Below are 6712 nucleotides of genomic sequence, written 5' to 3'. Positions count from 1 at the left end.
AAGCTCTATACAGAGAACTCACTCACATCAGTCCCTGCCCCATTGAAACTTACATTCTAAATTCCCTAACATACACATACACACACAGACCTAGAGAGACTAAGGTCAATTTTAATAGCAGCCGCCTAACCTACTAGTATGTTTTTAGAGTGTGGAGAAAACCGGAGCACCCGGAGGAAACCCACGCAAACACTGGGAGAACATAAAAACTCCTCACAGATAAGACATCATCAATCAAGCATGTAGTTATTACTCCTGTTCTGAAAAAAAAATATAACCCAAATTCTTTCACAGATTAGCATCCTGTCAATGCCCATGCCCTTCCAAGCTTTATTGGAGGCTTGCCTACACTCACCTTACACATTTTATTTTCACATACAACCTATTGGACTTACTACAACCAGGTCAATTTGTCATTTATACATTAGCAAATATTATTATATACCCAGGGCCGCAGAGAGGGGAGAGGGGGCGGGTACATTTTACCCGGGCCCTCACTACTAATTTTTTTTTTCTTCATTCACACTGACTGTCGGGCGTGACATCATCAAGTCACACCCGACAGTCAGTGAGGAGCGCCGCAGCCAGGCCAAAGCATGAAGAAAGAAGAGAAGACAGAAGAAAAGAAAAGAAAGAAGCTAACAAAAGGTAAGTAAAGTAATGGAAAGGCAAGGGGAGGAAAGGAGAAAGGGAAAGTGCTATAAAGAAGGGGGGAGAGGCACCGAGTAAAAAAGGGGGTGAGAGGCACAGAGTATAAAAAAGGGGTGAGAGGCACAGAGTGAAAAAAAGGGTGTGAGAGGCACAGAGTAAAAAAGAAGGGGGTGAGAGGCACAGAGTGAAAAAGAAGGGGGTGAGAGCCACAGAGTGAAAAAGAAGGGGGGAGAGCAGCATGGAGGGCACAGTGTGAGCTTAAGGGGGCATAGTGTAGTTGTGATGAAGGGGCACAGTAATGTGTGTGTAATGGCACAGGGGGCTTGTTGCAAAGTAGTGTGTGTGAGGTAGGTGGTGGCTAATTAATGGGTGCTGTTTTGTTTGTAGGGTGATGGTGAGGCAATTTAATAGTGGGGACTATTAATTTAAGATGGGGTGGTTTGGGGGCTATTGAATGTGGGGGTGAGTTTAGGGAGAATGAGGTCTATTTACTAAATGTGACTATGAATTATTTAATGGCAGTGATGGTTGCGGGAAATAGGTATTGCTGGGGCTGTTTGCAGGAAGAAAAATAGGTTTATTTATTAAATGTGAATACTATGATTTTAATGTTGAGGCTGGAGGAAGGCCTAATGGTTAATCGTGGGTGCTATTGATTTAACGCTGGGTCTGGCTGTAATTTTCTAAATGTAGCCATTTTTTTTCCAAATAGGTCCTCCAACATTCCAGGATCTAGACAAGCCACAACTAAAGAAAGCAGCAGCCACAGGTGGTGAAAGTGAGAAGAACAGGTAGGAGAGAGCAGCAGAGTGTGTGAAATGTTGTGATTCTAGTAGGGACAATGGCATTTTTTGGTGAGTGTTGTGCCCAATGTAAGGTGCAGCCCAAGACTGAACTCTTTGTGTACACACTGCATTCTTTCTATACTACACTGTGGTGCTAGATGTCTTGAAAGTCAGGAGTGCTGGGACATATTTCACGCTCTGGCGAATTCAGGACCTAGTGATTTTGATGTGCTAGCCACGCCCCAATGGTGCATTGACACGCCCCCAATTGTATGACTACACCCCTGAAAAATTTTGCGCGCCCAAAAGACAGTGCAATTTTTTTAAGTTTACTCGACTATGAGGGGGGCCCCATGAATTTGTTGTACCGGGGCCCTGAATTCCTCTTGGCAGCCCTGTATATACCTGTAAATCAATAAAATGCATTATTTAATCATTTCTGAACACTGTTCGTTAGTTGAACCGACTCTATGAGTATTTTTAAGTTATTTAGAAGTGAACAGTAATGTCATAAATCCATGTGTATATTTTATGTCAGTAAAAATAATGGATTTTTTTTAACTTTGTTTCCTAAAAGCATTTAACTTCTTTTTTCTTAACATTCTAAATACTATGCTGATATACAACAATAATACAAGTATATGTAACAAGTAAAACTTTGATAGATAAATAATGATATTGTTTCAACTTTTTCTATACAAATGAATCTTTTTACTTTTCATTAGAGATGCTCAGGCTCGGTTCCCTGAGAACCTAACACACCCGAACTTAGCAGATCCGAGTACCGAGCCAGGCCGGCTGGGTGCTTCGCGCGCCCTCGGAATTGAAAACAAGGCAAAATGTCATTGTTACGTCGCCGGATCTCGGGTCTCGCGAGTTTTAGATTCTATAAGTACAACCCTCCATGGCGACCCAGCGCCATTTCACAGAGGGACACAGAAGGAGTAGCACAGTTCTTGGCAGTCTGTAGTGCAGTTGGGCAGCGTCATAGGTAGAATAGAAAGAGGAGGGGTAGCAGTGTTCTTCAAAGTCTCCAGTGACATTCAGGAGAGCTCCAATGCTCCATTGCTAATTGTCATTGCTGAAATACAAATAACAGGTCTGACAGGCTTGACCTCTAAATCTGCAGTCACATTGTACTGTGTTATATAGGTAAAACACAAAGAGGAGAGTTCCATTGCTAATTCCACAACTTTACTGACACTGCTGTGTGGCAATGTTTCCTAGATGTGCTAGGAATTGCCGTGTGTTTGAGTCATTGCTCTGTCGCTTACCATCCAGCCAGGTCACTGCAGTCTTTGTTTGAAAGTGTATCAAGATAATATTGTGACCTATGAGGCGGTCAAAATTGACTGCAAATGACTTGAAATTAGTGTTATTGAGGTTAATAATAATGTAAGGGAAAAAAAAAAGCAAAAATATGTGATTTTAGCAAGAAAAAATAGAGATTTTAGAAAAAAAACCCAACATGATCCAAAACCAAAACCAAAACCAAAATGCGCAAGGGCGGTTTTGCCAAAACCAAAACACAAAGTTAATCCAGATCCAAAACCAAAACCAAAACCAGAAAAAGGGGGTCAGTTTTCTTTAAGTTCAGTCTGTGCTAAAACTGTAATATGATACAGGCACTATTCTCATAGTGATGTGGCAGACATCTTCACATCTGTAAAGCAAAGTAAGCAGCTGGCTCGTTGGTCTAGGGGTATGATTCTCGCTTAGGGTGCGAGAGGTCCCGGGTTCAAATCCCGGACGAGCCCTTCTTTTACTGACATTCTTTGCCATTACGTTGTAAGTATATGGTAGAATTTTCTTTAAAGTGCACTGCACTTACAGGAAAAATGCTGCTTTCTTATTTTATGGCACTGTGTTTTAGTACTTAAACAAATTACATAAAAACCATGATTTTATGATAATTTTATATATATATATATATATATATATATATATATATATATATATATACAAGTATATATATATATTGTGGCAAGAGCCCGCTACTGCAGAAGCACACGCGTACAACTTCTTCCTTTTTATGGTTCTTTATTGTCAGGATGGTAATAATGTTTTGACACCGTATACTTGCACAGCAATTATGGAGACCCTCAACGCTTACTATACATAGTCCAGCTCTCTGTCCAGATCAGCCAGCTAGCCCAGCGTTGATCTCTCTGAACAATGAAACAAGCAGGGTTTTATACCTGACACTCCTCCCACAGGCCTAGCTTGATGGACAGGTGACACACCCACCTTCTCTTTAAAAGGAAACGCCCATCCCTGGCTCTGTTTAGACTATCAGACCCACCCTGTCTGTTTGCTGAGAGGAAGCAGCTTTTAAATCATGTAAGTAAACCAATTTTAAACTACACATATGTTTTTACCTGGTTTAATCTCCACCTAGGTACATAACTGTGCCAATGTTTTACTCTACTTCCCTGCTTTCTCTGCATATTGTCAGCTAAATGCCTCCTTTTGTTACAATATATATATATATATATATATATATATATATATATATATATATATATATATATGTCAAAGTGTGCTGTATATGGTGGCATGCCATACCGCCACTTCTTTTACATATATATTTAATTATTTTTATTTTTTCACGCTAATATCATGATAATATTAATAGTAATTTTACCAGCAAATAAATGTTCATGCTATACCACACAATAGTGCCCCCAGTTAATATTATGCCACATAGTTGTGTCCCAGATCATATTATGCCTCAAAACTGTATCCTCCCCAGTTTTATGCCACATAGTTGCGTCCCCAATTCATATTATTCCTCATAGTTGTGCACCCAGTTCATGCTATATGTCATAGTTCTGTCCCCAGTTCTTGATATCCCTCATAGCCTTGTCCACAGTTCCCTTTCTCCCTCATAGCTGTGCCCCAAGTTCCTCTTCTCCCTCATAGCTGTGCCCCAAGTTCCTCTTCTCCCTCATAGCTGTGCTTCCAGTTCCTCTTCTCACTTATAGCTGTCTCCTAAGTTCCTCTTCTCCCTCATAGTTGTGCTTCCAGTTCCTCTTCTCCCTCATAACTGTGCCTCCAGTTCCTCTTCTCCCTCATAACTGTGCCTCCAGTTCCTCTTCTCCCTCAAAGCTGTACCTCCAGTTCCTCTTCTCCCTCATAGCTGTGCTTCCAGTTCCTCTTCTCCCTCATAACTGTGCCTCCAGTTCCTCTTCTCCCTCAAAGCTGTACTTCCAGTTCCTCTTCTCTCTCATAGCTGTGCCTCCAGTTCCTCTTCTCCCTCATAGCTGTACCTCCAGTTCCTCTTCTCCCTCATAGCTGTGCTTCCAGTTCCTCTTCTCACTTATAGCTGTCTCCTAAGTTCCTCTTCTCCCTCATAGCTGTACCTCCAGTTCCTCTTCTCCCTCATAGCTGTGCTTCCAGTTCCTCTTCTCACTTATAGCTGTCTCCTAAGTTCCTCTTCTCCCTCATAACTGTGCTTCCAGTTCCTCTTCTCCCTCATAACTGTGCCTCCAGTTCCTCTTCTCCCTCAAAGCTGTGCCTCCAGTTCCTCTTCTCTCTCATAGCTGTGCTTCCAGTTCCTCTTCTCACTTATAGCTGTCTCCTAAGTTCCTCTTCTCCCTCATAGCTGTGCTTCCAGTTCCTCTTCTCCCTCATAACTGTACCTCCAGTTCCTCTTCTCCCTCATAACTGTGCCTCCAGTTCCTCTTCTCCCTCAAAGCTGTACCTCCAGTTCCTCTTCTCCCTCATAGCTGTGCTTCCAGTTCCTCTTCTCCCTCATAACTGTGCCTCCAGTTCCTCTTCTCCCTCAAAGCTGTACCTCCAGTTCCTCTTCTCTCTCATAGCTGTGCCTCCAGTTCCTCTTCTCCCTCATAGCTGTACCTCCAGTTCCTCTTATCCCTCATAGCTGTGCTTCCAGTTCCTCTTCTCACTTATAGCTGTCTCCTAAGTTCCTCTTCTCCCTCATAGCTGTACCTCCAGTTCCTCTTCTCCCTCATAGCTGTGCTTCCAGTTCCTCTTCTCACTTATAGCTGTCTCCTAAGTTCCTCTTCTCCCTCATAACTGTGCTTCCAGTTCCTCTTCTCCCTCATAACTGTGCCTCCAGTTCCTCTTCGACCTCAAAGCTGTGCCTCCAGTTCCTCTTCTCTCTCATAGCTGTGCCTCCAGTTCCTCTTCTCCCTCATAACTGTGCCCCCAGTCCCTCTTCTCCCTCATACTTACCTGCACTCAACATACTTCATTCGATGGGAGATGCTTCACTAAAGCAGCTGAAGATGACAGCAACGGAGCTGCTGTGCTTTGGCCATCCTTGACAACTTCAGCTAAATAGCAGCGGAGCCCGGCGTGCCAGACTAAAGTGGTCGGTGTGCTATATCTAGCACGCGTCTCGGGGGTTTGTCGATCCCTGCAGTATAACATTGATTCTACTGTACATTGATTCTGTGAAGACTGTAACAGTCATAGTGTGCCCCGGGAATATATAACTGGTTGTGTACTGGTCACAGATACAAGTTTATTATGGAAAACTAATGCCATTAGATACTTTGGGCCTAAGGGAGTTTTTTAAATCATATTTTATACCGTTATATGTGCACAGGTTGGAAGGATGGCTGCAGTGTAGCCTACACAGAAGTCTCTACTGCCTACCTTTTGTCCTCATTTACCATAATTATAAATAGGATAACGCTCAAAGAAACTGTTTGCTATGATGCAATCCACTGTTATTTGCTGCAGTAGTGCAGACTACTTATGCAGTAGTTTATGACTGTACAAACCAAAGCAAAGAACTACATGAATATAACAATGTGTTTTTCCCTTGCAGATTTTGTAACATAAAAGATTAATTTTCTGCAGACATTCCTGGTGGCCGCTATAATACCAAACAGCCTTCAATAGGATTGGCAATGATAATGCCTTCAGTCAGAATAGGTTTGGAAAGTTGGGGAGAGGTGTTTCAATCTGTTGTCACAGAACATCGGCTTTAAAATATAGTACCAGGGTGGGACATCCCATGGGACTGAAAACATGCAAAGTGGGCACAATGCCAGAAGTTGAGCCATTTTAGTAGCCTTAAAGTATTAAATGTTCTTGTATTCTGTGTTCTGATTTAATGGCAAAGATCTCCTTGTATCCTACTCCATAATTTTGCTCCACTGGCAACAGTCTCTGGGAGTAGTAGGCACAGAAATGGAATAGGATCTTGTCCTATGCATCTATCTCTAAGAAAAAAAGCCTCAGTAGTCTAACGGAAAGGGTAACCTTTGTTGATTAGAACTGAGATATAAGCTTACAATCTTTAA

The 6712-nt window shown here is 42.3% G+C and overlaps 1 non-coding gene across 1 annotated transcript; it reads left to right on the top strand.

Annotated features, from left to right (window-relative positions):
- Nucleotides 1-3121: 3121 nt before the first annotated feature.
- TRNAP-AGG (transfer RNA proline (anticodon AGG)) lies at nt 3122-3193 on the top strand. Its single transcript has one exon. It is a non-coding gene; the product is annotated as a tRNA-Pro (tRNA).
- Nucleotides 3194-6712: the final 3519 nt, after the last annotated feature.

Source organism: Mixophyes fleayi, chromosome 2 (assembly GCF_038048845.1).
Source record: "Mixophyes fleayi isolate aMixFle1 chromosome 2, aMixFle1.hap1, whole genome shotgun sequence".
Taxonomy (NCBI): domain Eukaryota; kingdom Metazoa; phylum Chordata; class Amphibia; order Anura; family Limnodynastidae; genus Mixophyes; species Mixophyes fleayi.
The sequence above is the reverse complement of the archived record's forward strand: the minus strand, read 5'-3'. Positions and strand labels throughout refer to the sequence as shown.